The 24746-nt window shown below is 34.0% G+C and overlaps 1 protein-coding gene and 1 long non-coding RNA gene across 5 annotated transcripts in view; both read right to left on the bottom strand.

Moving 5' to 3' along the window:
- Positions 1 to 24746, bottom strand: part of LOC108738350 (trace amine-associated receptor 6-like) — a 178677-nt gene that overhangs the window by 104480 nt on the left and 49451 nt on the right. The window lies entirely within an intron of this gene.
- LOC112905928 lies at positions 13348 to 13716 on the bottom strand. The gene is made up of 3 exons (XR_003232096.1): positions 13538 to 13716; positions 13453 to 13480; positions 13348 to 13395 (listed from the first exon to the last, which is right to left on the bottom strand). It is a non-coding gene; the product is annotated as an uncharacterized LOC112905928 (long non-coding RNA).

Raw genomic sequence — 24746 nt, forward strand, 5'->3', positions numbered from 1 at the left:
CCCTATCATCCTAATTGAAAATGTACCGAATTAAATTAATTTTACAAGAAATAATTAAACCGAAATGTTTGAGGCATAAGGTTACAAATAGCAGCAAATAAACTGTTCATCTACGAGTAAAATTCATTACGAAACTTGTAAAGTTTACATACAATATGATAAACTTAAATAAAAAGAATAAATAAGCGAAATTAATTTAATGCACGTATTCTGTACAGCAAATAATACTTGTTTGATGCAAATTCTAAATTTAATGTATATTACAATAATAACTTGTACACATAATACTTATGGTGTTCATGCAATCAAACGTTTACGACATGTACTTAAGTCTAAAAATTAATAAATATCAAAACAACATAATAACAATTTAGGTATTTGTTACTAGTAAGTATAACTTATTACAAATAAAATCGTTTAAATAATTTTAGATACTGCGATATTAAAATGTATGCTGTTTATTAATAATATCTAATAATATTAATATTCTAATAATTTAGTATCCCCCATATACTAAATGATATTATAAATGCTTGTTTGTTTGCTACCATTTCACTTCTTAACTACTTAACCGATCATCATGAAATTTCGTATATATGTTAGGCCCGAAGACCGAAAACGCTCAGTGGCCGGAAAAAACGGCCACAACGCGTTCTGGCTGCCTTCGAACGCACAGAACGCGTTCTGGCTGTTTTTAAACGCTCGCAACGCGTTCTGGTAACTGTTAAACAGCCAGAACGCGTTTTGTCAATTGTTGTCGGGTATACAGTTAAAATTTGAGTGTGTGAATATGAAAGTGTGGTACCAGCGGACAAAATCTCCTTACGATCAGCATCAACTCAATCATCAGGAAGCAAACAAGGTTTTGTTTTTTGTCAGTGCAAACGAATGTGCATTGATAAAAAATGCAAGTGTCGCAATTTAAATGTACTATGTAATTCGAAATGTCATTCAAACAGTTCTTGTAAAAATAAGTAATATACCTATGTAAAGTACTTGAAAGTTCGAAAAAACCCCTCGTTTGTATTTAATTGTGGTTGTCAAAAATTAAATCGTTTCTAATAAAGTAAAAAAGGCATGAATTTAAGTTTGCGTTGTACTCCACACTAAGTTAAATGTGTCGAAATTCATTTGTTTAATGAATACCTTTTCGCTTTTTCATTCATTCATTCGTATATCATATGCTCGACAATATAAGTGTTCAGTGTAACTTTCTTCCTAGAACTGAAAAACAATTATAAGAAATTTAATATTGTTGAAATGATTCGGCGAGAAAAACCGAACCCATCTTTGGTATCTAATTATTATAGTTGTCAATAATTTGTTTCCTAAAAACTGAAAAATGGATTGAAATTCATTTGCTTTGTAAGTACAATAAATCTCATTGTACGCAGTTAGAAAGTGGCAAATAATACAAATCGAATATTAAGAACGCGTTGTGAGCGTTTTTTTTTTTAATTTTTTAATTAAAAATTTGAAAAAAAATCAAATTTTAACTGTATACCCGACAACAATTGACAAAACGCGTTCCGGCTGTTTAACAGTTACCAGAACGCGCTGCGAGCGTTTAAAAACAGACAGAACGCGTTCTGTGCGTTTGAAGGCAGCCAGAACGCGTTTTCGGTCTTCGGGCCTGACATATACAATGTCAAGGGTACAGAAAAGGACATAGAGTACCATTTATCCAGAAAAAATACTATTCCCGAAAAATTTAAGACATCAACTCTAGTGAAGACGATTTAAAATATACTTAGCCAAGCAATTAAATAGAACTATGAGTATGTGACAATGTTAACATTAGATGGTACTATACCTCCCTCTCCCATCCCTTATTTCAAATTCGCACGGGAGAATTTTCATCCGGAATTATTTGCTGCCGGAATAGTAGCTTTCCGGAGAATTCGATACGGAAAATTGATTGGCAATCAGATGGTACACGTACTACGTATTGGTAATGTATTAATAATTGAAACAATCGTTTTTGAAGTGTTAATGGTTCACCTCTAAAGAAAAATGGGAGTTTTTACACAATTTCCGTATCTAGATCTTTGCCCTTTATCCTTTAAAATTATAATTAACGAAAATTGTTCGCTTTCTGATGACTATGGACATATCTCTGTTACAAGTTTATTTCGTAGATGGGAAATACTTCTTGAGAGAACTAACTAAAAACCGAGTAAGGTTTCTCGAGTGGAAACTGAACGAACAGATGTTGTACGTATCTAATTTAAACAGTTTTAATATAACTTTGTTCTATTTAACAGAGTGCAAGGAAGCCAGAGTATACGGAAAACTTAACAGTTTTTCCGCTACATCCACTTTTTAATAATTGTTTCATTTCCTATTGTGTACAAACAATATCGAAGAACAACGCAGCTTCTTTTAATTGCATTTCTAGTAGGAAACCTACTAGCGCCTTCTGTTTTTTTCTATTATGGCTTTAAAAAAATACGGCAACTGAAGTAGAAAGAATTCTCCTTTTTTTGTAGTCCAATAAACAAACTTGTTAAAATTGTGGTATCTATTCTATTAAAAGGACCAGTGATTTGTGGTGTCTTCAAAACTATCCAAAACAAACGATCTATAGATCAAAATCGTTAAGTAATCGATTAGCAACTACAAACAATTGAATGAAAACCAATCGTACAAATTTACAAATTGCAACATTTCATATGATCAAAATGCGGTACATATTCCAAGAACTAATAAATGTGCGAACTGAACTGCAAAGGTTAAAGAGGCTTAGTACGTATTAGCTGCACCACAAGAGGGAATCCTGCTGGAGTATCAGGAACTGTTCAGATATTAAAAAGTCTTATATTTCCTAATTTGCTACAAAACCTTATAAATTAGATGCATTTTTATTCAAAATTTCTACGATTCATTTATTACACTTTACCGTCTTTGATAGGAAACGAAAAATTAGAAGAAGTAGCCGATTTCAGGTATCTAGGACGTCAAATAGGTAAGTCAGGATGGAAAAAGGGATATAAAACAGAGGATAGCGCAGGGTTCAGTCGCCTTCAGTAAAAAGAAGTCACTTCTATGTTTGCGAACGGTTAATTTAGAAATTCAAAAAATAATGTTAAAGGAGTGTTTGGAGCGCTGCGCTGTACGGGTGCGAAACATAGACGGTGGTCGCTGCAAAAAAGGAAAGCTTAGAAACGTTCGAAATAGGCGAGATAGGTTGGTAGGACACATTCTCAGGCATGAAGGTCTAGTCAGAGACAAATAAAAAAAACGGGAGTTAGGAGGGGTAGACCTAGATTACTGTTCAGGATGTGGGCTGTTCTAGTTTTGGGGAAATGCGAAGATTAGCTCAGTATAAGAGAGAATGGGGGTACGTATCCAACCAGTCTTGGGACTGACGACCATATGATCATGATGACTGACATTGTGGCAGCAGGATTTGTAATTTTTTTTATAAGATTGTGTAAAAAGAAAGGAACCCTTATAAAATCACTTCATTGTTCGTGTGTCTGTTAGGCAAGACCCTTTTTCTCAAATATACGTGGAAGTATCAAGTCGAAATTAATACGAAATAACCAGGTCTGCAATCCCATGGAGTTGCTAAAAAATCAAAAGTCAACGCAATCAAAATATGGGGCCGATTATGTTGCGTCGGCCTGGAATCAGTAAATTTGTCAAGAAGCAATATTATACAATACAAGTAAAGGGAGGGAAATATTGGAAAACCGTGAATGTATAAAAAATTTCAATTGTAATATTGTAATTATTATTTTCGGTGCTGATTTTGGGAGGAGGCTTAAAACATACTCGAAAAAAATGTTTTTAAGACTTAATTCCTAACGAACTATTTACATACCTACGTCTGCACAGAACCCTCATACTGCTGTAAATCCCTGTAAGTAAAGGTACCTGACCTATATAAATAATTTAATTAGATCTTCTCTCCTGTCCTGAGAAAATAATTTTCAGATCAATGCATCGTCCTAATAAGGATTTATAGTGTCATGGAAAAACGTTTTTTTTTTTAATAAAACCGTCAAGAATGACAGGCTATTTTCCATTAAAATTCCCTTTATAAAAAATTTACCAACCGCCATTCACCGTCCTTTCCCTCTCTGATTATTTAACATTAGGTCCCTACCTAATAATGCTACTTGATATAATCCTTTGTAAAACGGGACTTTGATAACAACGTTTGGGAAAGAAAAGCCGGAAGCGGAACGGAATTGGACCGTAAGGGCCTTAACTTTTCCACCGACAACAAGAAATTTAATTGTCAAGTAAAACAAGACTACAAAGATATTGCCTTGAGGATAATTCCTACTTGGTAATGTTGAAAGGGAGGACAAAGAACTAAACTTAACTTTCGACATTAACAGTAATTGTATTTAACAGTTAGAAATAGATCCGCCTTTTCAAATAAGAAAGACAACTTCACTAGAAAAAACACTTTCTAGTTTGAATAGTTTAGTTTTGTGTGTTCTCTACAAAATTTAGAACTCATCCGGAGTTAATAAAATAAAAATTTGTTAACGAAAACAAAGAGGTAGCAAAGAATGGATTGACCTAGAACAAACCAAGTATGCAATGTGGATCTTTGAAAATACTGATAACGATAAGGATGAGCAAAATTGGTCTTGGTGACCAAACCTAAACAAAAAAACTTTGCTTACTATACTTCGTTTACATTCTGTAGCGATGTGACCTTCAGTTTGACCTGCGCAAGGTAGAAAAGAACAACACTAGGCCAGAAAAGGAAGAAGACAACTCTCGGCCAAACTCTTAACCGGTGAGGAGCGTATAATCCGTACAGTACTGCACGGAAAAATCGACCATTTTATCCACTACAATTGCATTGCTCAAATGTGCTGTTATTGGTACCATTTACTACTGGAAACATCAACGAGATGTTTATTTATATTTGAAGACATATTAAAGGCTTTAACGCTTGTTTTCGACTAGCACTACTAGCACTACTAGTCGAGAGTATAATGAGCTTTTTTTTCCCTACCTACGATTTTGCCAGCGCGCATCCAAGACATTGGAAGGGGCACACCGCTAGAGAAAGTGAACTATACTTACAAGATGAACATGAAGATAGAATGAACAACACCAAAACCAAGACTAAGACCAAATACGCAAGAGTAAACGAAAAAATATGCGCAGAAGCAGCGAAAATTGAAAAAGAAAAAGACAGACAAAAATAAGAGGAAAAACTAAATTCATCGAAATACTCAAAGGAATACAAATAATTAAACCCAATCGAAAAACCGGAATACTTGAAAGATGGACATAAACGCAGAAAGAAACTGAAGATGCATGCAAAGATCAGAACTAAAACACCCCCCCCCCACACACACACACACACAATCAAGTTTCTTATTTGTTTACTCATTTAATAGAATATTTCATTGAGTGCCCAGCCAATTATCAGTTATTATATAATATTGACTAGTTCAATTAATTATTAGAAGGTAAAAATAAACAGCAAGTTAGAAATAAAAGAAAGTAATGTTTTCATTAGTGAAAACAAAAAGTAAGGCGTATTTCTCGTCGATTATATTTTGTTGCACGCTACACTGCGTTTGTTTTAGTAAGACAAGCAAAAATCAGGCTAAAATTAACTGGTACCTATATGCTCCGAAAATATTTACAATGAAATAACTGAAGTGGCAGGTTATGATAGAGAAAAATTAATAAACCGATGAAAACAATCTACAAACATTAGCACATGCCTGGCGCCAACCAATCGTACAAATTTACAAATTGCAACATTTCATATGATCAAAATGCGGTACATATTCCAAGAACTAATAAATGTGCGAACTGAACTGCAAAGGTTAAAGAGGCTTAGTACGTATTAGCTGCACCACAAGAGGGAATCCTGCTGGAGTATCAGGAACTGTTCAGATATTAAAAAGTCTTATATTTCCTAATTTGCTACAAAACCTTATAAATTAGATGCATTTTTATTCAAAATTTCTACGATTCATTTATTACACTTTACCGTCTTTGATAGGAAACGAAAAATTAGAAGAAGTAGCCGATTTCAGGTATCTAGGACGTCAAATAGGTAAGTCAGGATGGAAAAAGGGATATAAAACAGAGGATAGCGCAGGGTTCAGTCGCCTTCAGTAAAAAGAAGTCACTTCTATGTTTGCGAACGGTTAATTTAGAAATTCAAAAAATAATGTTAAAGGAGTGTTTGGAGCGCTGCGCTGTACGGGTGCGAAACATAGACGGTGGTCGCTGCAAAAAAGGAAAGCTTAGAAACGTTCGAAATAGGCGAGATAGGTTGGTAGGACACATTCTCAGGCATGAANAGTTAAGAATATTATTTTATAGAAAAATGAGAAGATTGGCACAGGACAGGAATCAGTCTTTGGACGACGACGCTATGAAGACGATAATAACCCTAGAGAAAAAATTTCAATCTCTCTCCAGTCTCTCAGAGTTTTTCAGCGTCTCAGTCTTTCACAGTCTCTCAATTATTGCCTAGGTGCTTTTATGGATCTCTCGCAGTCTCTGTATGAGAGACTCGAACGATAAAATTGTTAATTCAGAGAATCGAGTCTCTCGTTTGTAAGAACCTATTTCTGCCTTGGAGTTCCTCTGGCTGTTCGTGACCACGTCATTGTTTATATTCTGCGGGACTACTATTCCTTGCCGGAGAGCGGTGTTTTGTTTATAATTTAGTTTACTATTTAGTCTATGAATATATGTATGGTATATACCTATGNCAGTCCTAAGACAATCTTTTCCAATTTATAAATTAACCGTTCAGGAACATAGAAGTGACTTCTTTTTATTAAAGGCGACACGACCCTGTGCTATCCTCTGCTTTATATCTCCACTACTCCTTCCGTCCTGTCTTATCTGACTTCCTAGATACTCAACATAGACATATTCAGAGCACATTACACAGAAAACATAGTTTACATCAAACGTCAGCAAGTCCAAACTGCGGAAAGTAAGAAACTGGAACGCTAAAATTTTTTGAAAGTAAATTACTAAAATTATTTAAAAATACTTTTCTGTATATAACAAGATATGTTTGAGTTTTGAAAGCTACCCTTATTATTTTAAAAAGTTTTAAAAATATCCGGACCCCACATAAAATTACTTACCGACCACTGGTTTAGACAGTGATTTTTAAATGTGACACTAAATTAACAAAGGCTAAAGATTACAAACCATAAAAGAAAAAACTAATTACTCTAGAAGAAGTTTAGGAATTCGTTAATGTTTAATCGTGGTACACTGGAATAACGGCAAATTAAACTTTGAAGCAAATGTTAGGAAGTTTGACTTTTAGAGTTTCAACATAAAGAAAGATTAACTTAAATAGATTTTTAAAGGGTCATATTTTACTTACTTAGTGCGATATTTCATTTAAGTATTTCGCTGTGAATACCCTCGGCCTATTAATAATAATGGATATTACTTACGATTAAATGTAGATGAAATCGCAAGCTTCAGTTAATACCTACCCATAATTTTTAAAGAGCCTTTCAGAATAAAACATATTTCAGATAAAGACTTTTGAGAGCCATATACTTGTCACATAGCGCAATTCAGCATTTAAAAAAAAGTCTATCGCTAGTGTGGCATTCTATATTAATTTTTCAAATGGACCTCTGTGATTACTTTCTTGTTTCTTTTGTATAGGGCTACGTAAATGTTTTATTGGGTTTCACAGCATATATTTTTAGAAAAATCAATTACCGAAGGTATATTGGTACTTCTTTTAGCACGTTGAGGATAAATTTTTAAAATGGTTACGTGTACAGTAAGCAGCGGCAATAGCATGGGACGGATGTTGCGCACGTAGCTGTAAATAGCAACAATTGCCAAAAGGGACAATTCAAAAATGGACTCGTTTAAAGTTTCAAGGATGCTGAGGGATTAGCGAGCCAGGAAAAAAGAAACCTCAAAGATCATATTATTAGAACAAATTAGGGAAATTCATTTTAATTTTATATGGAAGCGTTTAAATAGATCATGGCACAAAACAAGTTGAGAAGCACTGGACCACAGGGTATATATGTAAGGTCTCCTAAAATTCGACTGAGTGCCTTCATCATCATAAGGTCGTCAGTCCTNATTTAGTCTATGAATATATGTATGGTATATACCTATGTATATACCAAAAGGGAAAAGAGGCATTCTTTCTTGGTAGTTGAGCGAGTTAAGTGGTATTGCTCTTTGACTGTGCCGAATTGTACACCATAAGTGAAAAGAGTGTATTAAATATATTTTTAAGCAAAAGTCGTAATTCTACTCCTTTCACGTTCAGAGATTGGATACGAAATGAGGATCTGTCTATGAGCGACTCGAGTCTCTCGTTTAGGGACGCTAAACAGTTTTTTTTTTGACAGTCTCTCGACAGTCTCTCTCAGCGACACCAGAGAGACTCGATTAGAGACGGAGACGCGAGTCTCGCTTTCAGAGACTCTGAGAGACTAAACATTTTTATCTAGGGAAGTAGGGTTTCGGAATAGAAACTGAGAAAGGACTCCGCTAGATCCTTACGGAAAATAGCCCTCTTCTTTGAATCCTGGTAATTTTCGATGTAGGTATAGAAAAAAAGTTGCAAGATATGGTCCCTTAAAGTTGCATTCTTCTGTAAGCACTTCCAAGGTAGGTACAATTATACCTATTATATGGTAATGTATACAAATTCGAGGCTATTTAGGAAATGTGTTATATAAAATATTGTTTCAAAAATTTTTTAATACACACATTTCCTAGGAATTGTATGAAATTCCGATATTGTATTAGGAAATGTATAAAACTAATGATTTCTGTGAATAAAATACGTTAGTAAACTAAGAATCAGAGTCATCTGCATTTACGCGGTTCTTGTGCGATCACTTGATGTATATACATTGGTGACGCTATTGTTCGGTTAGATTTGAGATATTGATTTACACGTTCAATATTTAAAAGAGTTTGACAGGGGGCCATTTGTGTAAAGAACTTGTGGGTTTTTTTTTAATCTACACATTGGTCGCTGTGCCGCTAAAGCCTGCAAATGGAACAATAGGCCGTTAAATTGAAGAGTTCAATGGAGAGATAACATCTGAAGTGGTGCCCACGCATTACCTTAACATCAACTGATTGATCGCACTGTGAATTGTCAAGATGCCGAGAGAATACAATATTGATTTCCGATATCCGTACTTTTCAAATGGGAATAAGGAAACGAAACCACAAGAAGCTTACTTTAACAAATATATACGTATACAGTACGGAAATTGTGTGTGTATCTATGTATTCGATAAAGCAATGGAAGACACAATAGCGTCAGAAAGCTTGAAAGCTTCCAAGTAAAATTATTTCTACTAAAATTTAACTACCAACAAGGAGAAAATGAAAAGGAAAATTTACCTATATATTTAGTGATATTTACAGTTTATCCCACCAGCCCGTTGATCCGTAACCGAAAATAGAAAGTACAATTTGGACCTGAATTTGTAACAGTGAAATCCCAGCAGAAATAAAATTACTAGGTATTTTAGTTGATATTAAATAATAATTAATTAAATTGTAATAATTAAAAAACGTGAAACAATTTTTTAAAAATAGGTCAAATTGAGATTATTGCGGCAAATTAAGTCATTTACAGTTGAAAATTGTAATTTTTCTGTTGTCACAAATATTTAGTTTTTTCCGTAGAGTTGCAAATTATTCTATAAACAGTGATAAATTCTACCCCTTAAGTAACTGTCATACTTTATCGCTTTATTCTTTAAATATTTTTGATCGGGCAGTCCCTCCGGACTACATCAAGGACTAGCTTGAGCGGGAGGTCCTCTTCAATCTCTTTTGAGGAATCGTGGAAATGGGGTGGGAATGGTTGAGGTGAAAAATAGACGGACTAAATGAACATAGAAGAAAATGAAGGATTCTCTGTGGAATATTATTGCCCCAGTATTTGCCTAGGTGATCCAGGAAAATCACAGAAAAACTTACACCAGGGCAGACAGACCCGGAATAGAACCAGTGTCCTCCCGAGTGCTAAGCAATGGTTTAAACCTCTAGACCATGCCACTGCCATAGCATAGTCAGCAACAGATTATCAGTGAGAATGGGCGTCTCTTTTTTCTTGTTTCTACTTGAGACTGCAGTCTTTTGTTGCATTTTGATGACACCCTTGTTAACTTAGGAAATGCTTCACGAGTAGTACTCATAAAGTGAAAAGAGATAAGTCTGATGCTGGCAACATGCTGAAATTCTGCTTTTCTGCATCTCTTTCGGTTTCACTTTAATTGGTATAATGTTATTCCTGTTTCTTTATTAGTGTTCGCTGCAATTCCTAACTGACATCTCTTTTCTATGTTTACGATATTCCCCACAATGTCTGACGTGAGTAAAAGTACCTGTAGGCATTCTGTCAACAACCGCTTTTGTCCAGTTAGAAAGTTGAAAGAAAAAAGTAAATCTGACAGTAGTTTTACTGCGAACTATGCCAATTTTGAATGTCATAACTATAACTATATTGTTCTTAAATAGGTGCATATAAACTGCTATATTAAAATACAGGTAGGTGCAGGTACATACTAAAGGAGCATCGGGTTCTGCTCTTATTTTAAGTCTCAAATTACTCGTGTGTTTACCTGCACAACACCTGCTAAAATAAATAAAGCTATACTAGAAAATCTGTTATACAACATAATCAATTTTCATATACGCCTAAATAGAATCCTAGAATGCTATTAATGAAATTCTTAGTAACAAGGAGTGGGATGTTTAAGCTATCGATATTATGAATAACGAAGCCAATCAGTAAGTCATCAGGATGATCGGATTTCCGTGACACAATAATAATCTGCACCAACAGTGCCTGTTTATACAAAATGCAGTTGCTATTAATTTACATAGTAACGGTAATTAATTGCCAGTTAATACACTAAATCTCGACGAGCTAAAGTAAATTTGGAAGACAACGTGGTACATAAATTTTCAACGCATTGTTGGCCAATTTGGAGCTAATAAATGTTTCACTACAAGTAGGGTATACGTAAATTTCATTAACGAGATTTTTTAAACGTATCTATATATGGTCCAAATAATGTCTAGCAATGATCGTCAAGTCACAACATTAATCATTCTTGTTACTAGGAGATCCTAGAGGTAGGATCGCTTAGATGGTGCTAATATTTTTCCGTCGGTTTTTTTAAAAAGCAACATCAATTTCCGCCATTTCCAGAATAAATTAGTATGTGATGTATAGATATTACATAAAGAATAAAATACGGTAAAATCCGTGTCGTTGCCGAACAAAAAGCTAAAGTAACATTAGGGATGAAAGCTTAATTATACAGCCCAGTAGCTAGAGATCCATCACGGAAATGCGCCAACAACAAAAGTATGTAAATCGGACTTTCGGGGTGTGAATTACATGCACACACGTCTACTTGCATGCCCAAAGAGGCAACACTTACCGCAGTCATCTTAATGCACTTACAGAGCAGCCAACTAGAATGTGGTAAAATCTATTTTTATTCTTTAAAGTCATCGTATACTTATTGGACTTCTCCTTGATAGATTGAAGGATATTATTTGCAAACTTGATAGATATTTATAAATGTGGGGTCATTCAGCGTAAAATTATCTTGAAACCAGTTGAAACGATAAAATTGTAATAGGTATAGTTGGAACGATCAAAATTAGCATAGTCCGCAATAAAACTGTCACATTTGCTTTCTCGTTTCAACTTACTGACTAGACTAGAGTGGTTGCTGACAGAACGTTTACTTTTACTCACGACAGACGTTGTAGGGAATATCGTAAACATAAAAAAGAGATGTCAGGTAGGAATTGCAGCGAGCACTAATAAAGAAAAAGGAATAATATTGCACCAATTAATGTGTAACAGAAAGAGATGCAGACAAGCAGTATTTGAGCGTGTTACCAGCATCAGACTATAAAGAAAATTCAACATTCTCAGGAATTTAGGAAAGTAAAGACGGATATATAAAGTTATAATTCCCAACAGGCAGTTATAAAGCCGACCCTGACCTTTTGCGTACCTAAGCAACCTCTAACTGCTGCCCCATTTGCTATTATTCCGTTATCTCTTTTCACTTTGTCATCAAATGACTACAGTCGCAAGTGGAAACAAGAAAAAGTGTAGGTCCATTCTCACAGACAATCATAAGATTCTAAATGTTATTTCTTACGTTGGTGCGTTATACTAAGGTACAATTTCTGTTGTTGAAGAAAAAAAAAACTAAAGACAACTTTAAAGGAAAGCTAAACTTAATATGATCACTTAGCAAATGGATTTCTGATTCTTTAACAGAGCGAAATAAACTGGAACTGTTACCGGATGAAGAACTAAATTACATTTACTAAAGAGATTTGAAGAAAGCTCCCTCGAGACATTTTAAGAAATAAACTAAAATAAATTTCTTACTTTTGTTTTGCTGTTACCTTTTCAACTAAACTACGAAGCCACTTTATAACAATATACTTTGCTTTACTATGAATTTCATGAAAGGTCCTTCCTGAATAAATATCAACAAATTTTTCAAAGCTTAATTTCAAACCAAATCAGAAACAACAAATTATCCGCTTTTAAAGGATAATCATTTCAAAATAAGTGATTAAAACGTTTGTAGATTTATCAAGAATTATAAATGACTTACCCAAACTGGAAAGCTTTTTTTCTAACTTGTATGCCAAAAATCGAACACACTGAAACAAAACCAAGTAATTCAAATAGTAATAATTTCATAAGAAGATGTAAAAGAAGCAATTGAATCAATGAATGAAAAGCTTCTTAATAATAGGCAACAACATTTGAAAGTTCACATTAGGACTTGTTTTCTACAATATAAACATTCTTCAACAAAATTCCTTTTTCGAAGGTTTTTATTGGCATTTCATTGACCCAATCATGTATTGTGCGAATACTAATCATTATGAAATATTTTCCGTCATTAGCGCCATGTTTAGTCTCTTCCCATTTGACCGATCCCTATTGAAAATCTAGGATACTATTATATTATAAATAGCCTGGAACAATTTTGACTGGGCGAACATGTGATTGTGAGCTTCTCCAAAAGCTTCGGATTAATCGTATCAACATTCATAATCTCCAACGCTACAACAGACACATTGAACTGAGTGAAAAATTAGGTTAGCCGTAGCTTCCGCTTGCTTTAAAGCAAATAGTAATACGGTATGACCTGAACCAAAAGGAATGTTATGTTCTAAAAGCTTACGCGTCACAAAATTGTGTTTAATTTTTTCTCCCGACAAAACCTACCAATGATTTTGATATTCATATTACACACTGTACTTCATAGAAGCTTTGAATTTCAATTATTTATAGTTTTGTTCTTTCCGTAAATATTAATGTTTAATGATGAGCTATTATGTGGTTACGGCAAATCGCACAATTATCAACGACAATATCTGAAGATTACAATTTATTACAATCAATCAATTAAAGAAATCTTAATAGAAACTTACCCCAAGCCCAAAGGGCAACGGCATTCCACTAAAAAGTTTTAAAAATCATCATTTACAATAGGTTATGTACAAAACGATTATTCACCTTTTTAACTTCAAACCTTTTCTTTTCGCCTTTAGAACTGCTGGACGTGGGCAACTCAACTTCTTCATCGTCTACATCCATTGCTGAAGCCATTTTATATTTTCCACGATTTTTTATGAAACAAAAGTCTTTTCTACTACCTATTTAGGTACTACAAACTGGCAGAAGCACCAGCAAGTATCTATGGTTTTTCTTATATGAATGTTATGAATGGTTATGAATGCATCTTCATTATCAATGATTTTTGTTTCACAGTCTTGTTCATAAGTGACAGATCGTTAGAAATATAAATCCTTGCAGAATTAACGTGTTTTATGAAAGCAATTTATATATTTAAGTAATAGTGAGCATAGAAGAAGGTAATAACATATTTGAAATTCTTTTTAGTTAAATTAGACGTTTATTGTTTCTTATTACAGGTTAAATTGCACTTGACAGTGTTGCGGCCATTTACATGATTATAATATAAGGTGAGAATTAAAGTAAGTTGTTTTTTATAGTAAGAAATAAATATAGGTAGATATGGATTAATGGTTTTCCTACAGATAAAAAACGAAAGCATAGTTCACAATTATAAAAGCTATAGGGATATAGTTAATTGAAGAAATGATATTGTATGTGTCTATGCCAGTAAACCATTGCAAGGATTTCTAATTAAAATGCAGTAATTTAATATGTACCTGCAAAATAATTTTCAATCATTCGTGCATATTTGTGTTAATTGTAATATAGGGATATAATTGAGTAACTACAGCAACTATGTAGAATGATCAAACAATACCATGCAGGTATGAGACTCCTGCAATTGCAGCCTTTCTTTACTGAACTGGTGAAAGTAATCTTTTTAAGTTGTAATTATACTTCGAGTTGTTTGTGTTTGATGANCGTATCAGGCGTTTTGATCCCCCGACAAAATGTCCCCGGACAAAATATCCCTGACAAAATATCCCTGGACAAAATATCCCCGTGACAAAATATCCCTAGACAAAATATCCCCGTGACAAAATATCTCCAGACTAAATATCACCGAACAAAAGCCCCGATAATAAATTATCGAACCGATACTCCAATAAATAATATAACGATAAGGTGGCATGGCGCAAGTTTGACCGGGTTAGGTTAGGTTAGGTTAGGTTGCGCTGGATTGACTTGGGTTGGATTGTATTATGTTTGATCATGTGAGGTGTGGTTGGTAAGGAAGGGAACGTACGGCAAGGTAGCATGGTGCAAGTTTGACAGGGTTAGGTTAGGTTAGGTTGAATAAAATATTGGAAAAAAATTCTTATAGCGATTTTTAGGGTTGGGGGATATTTTGTCTAAGGATATTTAGTCTGGAGATATATTGTCACGGGGACATTTTGTCACGGGGATATTTTGTCCGGGGATATTTTGTCGGGGATATTTTGTCCGGTGATATTATGTCGGGGGATGAAAAATCAAGGAACCCTATCTCTAACTTCTCCTTGTTAGATGCTAATTCTACTATACTCACATCTAGTTTCTTAAAGATGATGAAGCTCATCAAATCGCTCACTAATAAAATTTGAAATCCACTATCTTAATGAATGCGTGTCGTTTATGGCATGCGATTAAGCGTTCTAATTTAAGGACATGAATGTTTTAGTGCTTTTACCGCATTAGTCATTAGCCATTTAACTTAACTTATATAGTACTCGTGTTAGTTCTTGTGACATTAACTTTATTTCAACAAGTTTGTACAAAGTGGTTTAGGTAATTCACTCGGTTTCGTCTGCCAGGAATTGGTTTCTCAATCGAATATAAAGAACTTAATCAAACGTTATTTGCACATACGAAGCGTCCACGTAACCATTTCATTCCATTAATGTAAAGAATAAACGGACTCAAGTAAATCAACTGAGTAATACAAGAATAAGTTCGGTTGGTACTTTAGTACTTAACAAAAATACGGTTTTTTATTGCAAAACGTTTTCAATAAACTAGTGGCAAGTATTTAATTTTTTACCCTATTTTGAGATTTCTTTATGTGCATTCTTGCATCTTCATCATCTTTAAGAAACTAGCTGTAAGTCCGATAACCAGGGTGAAAATAAATAATTTTTAACTCCTTTTGTCTTTATTTCACACTGATAGACTAGAATTTTTATATTAGCTGAAAATAACGCCTTTTGAATAGCAAATTAAACAAATGCATTTTGAATTACATATCATCATCATCATAAGGTCGTCAGTCCTAAGACTGGTTGGACACGCACCTTCACTCTTTCTTAGTCAGAGCTAATTTTTGCATTTCCTTAAAACTAGAACATCCCACATCCTTAACTATTTGTGAACAGTAATCTAATCTGGGTCTACCTCTACCTCTCCTAACTCCTGTTTCTGCCCCTAATATGTGTCCGACTAGCCTTTCATGCCTAAGGTGTCCTAACTAACCTATCTCGCTTACCCGTACAGCGCCGCGCTCCCAACATACACCTTTAACAATCTTTTTCAAATTTCTAAATTAATCGTTCACGAGCATAGAAGTGACTTCTTTTTATTGAAGGCGACTCGAACCTGCGCTATCCTCTGCTTTATATCCCTACTACTCCTTCCGTCCTGACTTATCTGACTTCCTAGATACCTAAAATCAGTCACTTCTTCTAATTTTTCGTCTCCTATCTTTATATTCGCTCTTACCCTACTTTTTCTTCCTTTGCATACCAGTATTTTTGTTTTTACTTTTATTTATTTTCATACAATACTGTTTTGTCAATACCGCTTCCATTTTATTTAAAGCTATCTCTAAGTCCTCCTTGCTAGATGCTAATATTGCAGTTCCTTAAACAGGAAAAAATGTAACATTGAAGGAACGTAAGCGTAGCATCCAAGTATACGCGATCCAATCCTTTACGTGTTTACAATACCCTGACCTAATAGTAGCTCGAGAGTTTACTGTAATAACAAAACATCACAAACGGAGAAGAAAAAATACTGAATCACTGGCATACATACATACACATATTTTGTTATATTATCCAAGTAAAGTAAGGCCTTTTCTTTTCACTAGAAGTGCAATAAGGCTTTTCTCCAGTTCTTTTAATGTCAGAAATAATGTTAGAGTTCATGAATATTTGTACGTTATTAAATCTTTGACTTTTATGAACACAGATGCAATTAGCCAAGTTTAAAGTTAGAAATGACACCATTTTAATTACGTTTTATTAGATTTGACTGAATTATAAACGGAAATTGAATGCAGGGAAGTCCGTAGAATAAACGCTGAATAAGGAGTGGTGAATGTTCTCAAATAAATGGTATTAGGTTAATGAAGGAGCGTCTTACGTAAAAGTTACGGTTTACAGTCTCGCTGTGCTTTTGCAAATTACAGCTTAAATGAAGAAAGTAACACGAACTGAATATTCTTCGTGTTTTACTTTAATTAAAAAACAAATTCACTATCCGTCAGGAAAGAAACAGGTGAAAATGTTATGTACCTTCATTAACACTGGTTGAATGAATGAAGGCGCTCTTCTCAAATTATTAATTTTTTATTATACGGTTCTGCTAAGAAAAAATACATCATTAAAAAAATAAATAAACATAAAACCGGTTGAAAATAAAATACGGATTCGCACAAACATACCACGTACTGATTAAATATATGAAATCATATGACATTGTTAGCTACTAATGGTGGTTAATATACAATATTAATTTGAAGTCAATTTTCTATTTTTGATCCACTACAAACTTTCCTCAAATTAATAGTAGTACAAAAGTGATTAGTAATCTGGAGAATTTGAATTTTAAATATCGTATCTAAGTGGAAAAAATTAAAAAACTTTTGCAAGCGACAATAAACTCATAATTTCAAAATAATATTCTTGGTCAGTAGGTATTAAAACTATAAGACGTTAATTGTAATTTCGACCTTATGAAATCTCATCAATACGCCATAGTGGATAAATCACCTACGAAATTGGGGGAGCTCTTTAGAAGCAATTTCATATAAGTACTATCTAGTTACAACAGTACAACGTCATCTACTAATATATGCTTCTAACTATTTCATACGTTAGATAACGACCTTACTAGAGTAGGTACCTAATACTTGCCCATCTGAATCGATGATGCACTTTATAATCGTGGTAGAAAAAAATTCAGATATGTATATATATTCTGAATTACTATTATGAGACAATTAATAATTTTTTCCTAATGGATATAATAGAAACCGCTGTTTTAGGGGTATTTTTATTGGAACGTTAATGGCTACCAAATTTTCGTAAAGAATAGAAATAAAACAAAGTATTGAGTAAAATAGGTCACTTAAATGTCAGTAGACTCTTGTAAAATAATTCTTCTTTTATTCTTTCACCCTTGTTCGTATTTCGGAAAGTCGCTCAACTTGAATTAGTATTGTCAGATCTATAACGTTAAATTAACATGTCTCCAACATACAATACAGTTTGAAATTCCTCTAATATGATATTACCCAAATTCAGTTCTAAATTTCTCCTTTTTGGTAGGGTAAAATGGGGAGATATTTGAAAGAGTAGGAGAACAGAGGACAGTATGGAAGTCAATAAGAAACAGGCTAGGTAGTTTGGTAAGACACCTTCTCAGGCATGAAGGTCTAGTCAGATACATATTAGAGGCAGAAACAGGTGTTAAGAGGAGTAGAGGTAGACCTAGATTAGATTACTGTTCGCAAATAGTTAAGGATGTGGGATGTCTTATATAGTTTTAGGGAAATGCGAAGATTAGCTCAGGATAGGAAAGAGTGAAGGTGCGTGTTCAACCAGTCTTAGGAATGACGACGTTATGATGAGTGTAGATTATAGAACGGTTTTGGTAAAATTTTGATAGCAAGTTTACACAAGAATGGTTCGAGTATTCGTTTTTATTTAGGTCATTATAGGTACAATTTCTTTTTCTCTTTTCCGTTTTTTACACTCGCAAATGAATTCAAAATACCAGTTTACCGCTGTTACACGTGAATTGGATTTTATGTGCTTGTTTTCAAAATTCAATTTGTACGTATTTTCCTTTGAGTTTCAATTTCACGCTCAATTTCTGCATATCCGAGGACCCTTTTGTACATCACCTAGCTCGTTATGAGCGAAAGGACTGAAATGCTTGCATTCCTTCCTTTTACCCTCTGTGACTAAATCGAACGTAAGCAAATAAAGGTCTTACAAGATTACACTTTTCTTTTGAAAAATAGAGCTCGGAAAGAAAATAATCACTCTTCTATTCTAGCCATTAGAAAGAAACAATTTTACTTTTTAAATTACATTTACATTTACCTCCAAACTGTGAGTGAAGCCGTTGTTCTGCAATTATTTGCCCGCCTATTTTTTGAAAGTTAATTCGGCCCTAGTACGAACTACGAACCTTCAAAAAAGCTTGACTGTAATATTTTCGTTGATATTATCAATTTTTGGTTACGCCGCATTTATTTCATTGATTATTTCATTTTTTATTCCTCTGGTCGATTTCGCCATTACCCAACAATTTATATTATAAAATTCCAATAGTCAATAATAACACTAAAAATATTTCCTATTCAAACACGGCATCCCCGCAAGTATTGAAGAAGTATTATTGGCTCAGTTATATATCTACAGCAAATCTTTTTAGTTCTTGTTAGATTGGGAATACGGGCTCAATTATTTAAATATGTTTTTCGCTGAATTAAAACTTTTTGTAAAAATAAATTTCTACAATACATATATCATATAATATTTAAACAGCTTTAGCAAAAATCTAAATACATATTTTCATATTCCACAATTTTAAAGAAAAATCTTGAAATAAACACACTAGGCGATAAAATATATTTTTAAAAAAAGTAACGTATGGTTGAAAGAAAACATAAAACATAAAAATTCTTTATACATTGAGGCATCACATACTTAATTTATAGAACAAGTGTGCACTCATTTTTCTAACGATGTTTACATTCTAAATTGTGAATGCGTCTTCTCATTACAAATTTTTTAATAAAAGAAGACTTCTATCACTCTCAAAAAGAACATCAAACTGCTAGAAACCTAAGTTTCAAAAGAACCACATTTTGACGTGACAACGTCTTATAATTCGATGGAGCCGGCTGCACGCACGAAAAAACATGACTCATGCGGCGTTACCTCGCTCTGAGGCGTTCCATTTAAGGCTTGAAGTGCAAGCGAGAGCGCGGAACGAGCGACAAAGAGGCACAATCNACAAGGAGAAAATGAAAAGGAAAATTTACCTATATATTTAGTGATATTTACAGTTTATCCCACCAGCCCGTTGATCCGTAACCGAAAATAGAAAGTACAATTTGGACCTGAATTTGTAACAGTGAAATCCCAGCAGAAATAAAATTACTAGGTATTTTAGTTGATATTAAATAATAATTAATTAAATTGTAATAATTAAAAAACGTGAAACAATTTTTTAAAAATAGGTCAAATTGAGATTATTGCGGCAAATTAAGTCATTTACAGTTGAAAATTGTAATTTTTCTGTTGTCACAAATATTTAGTTTTTTCCGTAGAGTTGCAAATTATTCTATAAACAGTGATAAATTCTACCCCTTAAGTAACTGTCATACTTTATCGCTTTATTCTTTAAATATTTTTGATCGGGCAGTCCCTCCGGACTACATCAAGGACTAGCTTGAGCGGGAGGTCCTCTTCAATCTCTTTTGAGGAATCGTGGAAATGGGGTGGGAATGGTTGAGGTGAAAAATAGACGGACTAAATGAACATAGAAGAAAATGAAGGATTCTCTGTGGAATATTATTGCCCCAGTATTTGCCTAGGTGATCCAGGAAAATCACAGAAAAACTTACACCAGGGCAGACAGACCCGGAATAGAACCAGTGTCCTCCCGAGTGCTAAGCAATGGTTTAAACCTCTAGACCATGCCACTGCCATAGCATAGTCAGCAACAGATTATCAGTGAGAATGGGCGTCTCTTTTTTCTTGTTTCTACTTGAGACTGCAGTCTTTTGTTGCATTTTGATGACACCCTTGTTAACTTAGGAAATGCTTCACGAGTAGTACTCATAAAGTGAAAAGAGATAAGTCTGATGCTGGCAACATGCTGAAATTCTGCTTTTCTGCATCTCTTTCGGTTTCACTTTAATTGGTATAATGTTATTCCTGTTTCTTTATTAGTGTTCGCTGCAATTCCTAACTGACATCTCTTTTCTATGTTTACGATATTCCCCACAATGTCTGACGTGAGTAAAAGTACCTGTAGGCATTCTGTCAACAACCGCTTTTGTCCAGTTAGAAAGTTGAAAGAAAAAAGTAAATCTGACAGTAGTTTTACTGCGAACTATGCCAATTTTGAATGTCATAACTATAACTATATTGTTCTTAAATAGGTGCATATAAACTGCTATATTAAAATACAGGTAGGTGCAGGTACATACTAAAGGAGCATCGGGTTCTGCTCTTATTTTAAGTCTCAAATTACTCGTGTGTTTACCTGCACAACACCTGCTAAAATAAATAAAGCTATACTAGAAAATCTGTTATACAACATAATCAATTTTCATATACGCCTAAATAGAATCCTAGAATGCTATTAATGAAATTCTTAGTAACAAGGAGTGGGATGTTTAAGCTATCGATATTATGAATAACGAAGCCAATCAGTAAGTCATCAGGATGATCGGATTTCCGTGACACAATAATAATCTGCACCAACAGTGCCTGTTTATACAAAATGCAGTTGCTATTAATTTACATAGTAACGGTAATTAATTGCCAGTTAATACACTAAATCTCGACGAGCTAAAGTAAATTTGGAAGACAACGTGGTACATAAATTTTCAACGCATTGTTGGCCAATTTGGAGCTAATAAATGTTTCACTACAAGTAGGGTATACGTAAATTTCATTAACGAGATTTTTTAAACGTATCTATATATGGTCCAAATAATGTCTAGCAATGATCGTCAAGTCACAACATTAATCATTCTTGTTACTAGGAGATCCTAGAGGTAGGATCGCTTAGATGGTGCTAATATTTTTCCGTCGGTTTTTTTAAAAAGCAACATCAATTTCCGCCATTTCCAGAATAAATTAGTATGTGATGTATAGATATTACATAAAGAATAAAATACGGTAAAATCCGTGTCGTTGCCGAACAAAAAGCTAAAGTAACATTAGGGATGAAAGCTTAATTATACAGCCCAGTAGCTAGAGATCCATCACGGAAATGCGCCAACAACAAAAGTATGTAAATCGGACTTTCGGGGTGTGAATTACATGCACACACGTCTACTTGCATGCCCAAAGAGGCAACACTTACCGCAGTCATCTTAATGCACTTACAGAGCAGCCAACTAGAATGTGGTAAAATCTATTTTTATTCTTTAAAGTCATCGTATACTTATTGGACTTCTCCTTGATAGATTGAAGGATATTATTTGCAAACTTGATAGATATTTATAAATGTGGGGTCATTCAGCGTAAAATTATCTTGAAACCAGTTGAAACGATAAAATTGTAATAGGTATAGTTGGAACGATCAAAATTAGCATAGTCCGCAATAAAACTGTCACATTTGCTTTCTCGTTTCAACTTACTGACTAGACTAGAGTGGTTGCTGACAGAACGTTTACTTTTACTCACGACAGACGTTGTAGGGAATATCGTAAACATAAAAAAGAGATGTCAGGTAGGAATTGCAGCGAGCACTAATAAAGAAAAAGGAATAATATTGCACCAATTAATGTGTAACAGAAAGAGATGCAGACAAGCAGTATTTGAGCGTGTTACCAGCATCAGACTATAAAGAAAATTCAACATTCTCAGGAATTTAGGAAAGTAAAGACGGATATATAAAGTTATAATTCCCAACAGGCAGTTATAAAGCCGACCCTGACCTTTTGCGTACCTAAGCAACCTCTAACTGCTGCCCCATTTGCTATTATTCCGTTATCTCTTTTCACTTTGTCATCAAATGACTACAGTCGCAAGTGGAAACAAGAAAAAGTGTAGGTCCATTCTCACAGACAATCATAAGATTCTAAATGTTATTTCTTACGTTGGTGCGTTATACTAAGGTACAATTTCTGTTGTTGAAGAAAAAAAAAACTAAAGACAACTTTAAAGGAAAGCTAAACTTAATATGATCACTTAGCAAATGGATTTCTGATTCTTTAACAGAGCGAAATAAACTGGAACTGTTACCGGATGAAGAACTAAATTACATTTACTAAAGAGATTTGAAGAAAGCTCCCTCGAGACATTTTAAGAAATAAACTAAAATAAATTTCTTACTTTTGTTTTGCTGTTACCTTTTCAACTAAACTACGAAGCCACTTTATAACAATATACTTTGCTTTACTATGAATTTCATGAAAGGTCCTTCCTGAATAAATATCAACAAATTTTTCAAAGCTTAATTTCAAACCAAATCAGAAACAACAAATTATCCGCTTTTAAAGGATAATCATTTCAAAATAAGTGATTAAAACGTTTGTAGATTTATCAAGAATTATAAATGACTTACCCAAACTGGAAAGCTTTTTTTCTAACTTGTATGCCAAAAATCGAACACACTGAAACAAAACCAAGTAATTCAAATAGTAATAATTTCATAAGAAGATGTAAAAGAAGCAATTGAATCAATGAATGAAAAGCTTCTTAATAATAGGCAACAACATTTGAAAGTTCACATTAGGACTTGTTTTCTACAATATAAACATTCTTCAACAAAATTCCTTTTTCGAAGGTTTTTATTGGCATTTCATTGACCCAATCATGTATTGTGCGAATACTAATCATTATGAAATATTTTCCGTCATTAGCGCCATGTTTAGTCTCTTCCCATTTGACCGATCCCTATTGAAAATCTAGGATACTATTATATTATAAATAGCCTGGAACAATTTTGACTGGGCGAACATGTGATTGTGAGCTTCTCCAAAAGCTTCGGATTAATCGTATCAACATTCATAATCTCCAACGCTACAACAGACACATTGAACTGAGTGAAAAATTAGGTTAGCCGTAGCTTCCGCTTGCTTTAAAGCAAATAGTAATACGGTATGACCTGAACCAAAAGGAATGTTATGTTCTAAAAGCTTACGCGTCACAAAATTGTGTTTAATTTTTTCTCCCGACAAAACCTACCAATGATTTTGATATTCATATTACACACTGTACTTCATAGAAGCTTTGAATTTCAATTATTTATAGTTTTGTTCTTTCCGTAAATATTAATGTTTAATGATGAGCTAGTTTACTGGTAATAAAATCGTAAAAAAAACAACAACTTGCTTCAATCACCATCATTATCATCATCATAAGGTCGTCAGTCCTAAGACTGGTTGGACACGCACCTCAACTCTTGGCTATCCTGAGCTAATCTTCCCATTTCCTTAAAACTAGAACATCCCACATCCTTAACTATTTGTGAACAGTAATCTAATCTAGGTCTACTTCTTTTAGTTCCTGTTGTTGCCTCTAATATGTCTCTGACTAGACCTTCATGCCTGAGAAGGTGTCCTACCAACCTATCTCACCTATTTCTTATTGACTTCCATAGAGTTCTCTGTTCTCCTATTCTTTCTATTACCTCTTCATTTCTAACCTTCTCTATTCACGGTATCCTCATCATTCGCCTGTAACACCACATTTCGAACGCTTCTAATCTCTTTTTTTCCGCCGCGCCCACCGTCCATATTTCACACCCGTACAGTGCCGCGCTCCAAACATACACCTTTAACAATCTTTTCGAATTTCAAAGTTAATCGTTCGCGAGCATGGAAGTGATTTGTTTTTATTGAAGGTGACTCGACCCTGTGCTATCTTCTGATTTATTTCCCTACTACTCCTTCCATCCTGACTTATATGACTTCCTAGTTACCTAAAATCAGCCACTTCTTCTAATTTTTCATCTCCTATCTTTACATTTCCTCTTTCCCTAATTTTTTCTTCACTTGCATGCCAGTTTTGTTTTACTTTCATTTATTTATTTATTCATACAATACTGTTTTGTCAATACCGCTTCCATTTTATTTAATGCTATCTCTCGTATCAGGCGTTTTGATCCCCCGACAAAATGTCCCCGGACAAAATATCCCTGACAAAATATCCCTGGACAAAATATCCCCGTGACAAAATATCTCCGTGACAAAATATCCCTAGACAAAATATCCCCGTGACAAAATATCTCCAGACTAAATATCACCGAACAAAAGCCCCGATAATAAATTATCGAACCGATACTCCAATAA

The sequence above is a fragment of the Agrilus planipennis genome, unplaced genomic scaffold (assembly GCF_000699045.2).
Source record: "Agrilus planipennis isolate EAB-ADULT unplaced genomic scaffold, Apla_2.0 scaffold131, whole genome shotgun sequence".
NCBI classification, from domain to species: Eukaryota; Metazoa; Arthropoda; class Insecta; order Coleoptera; family Buprestidae; genus Agrilus; species Agrilus planipennis.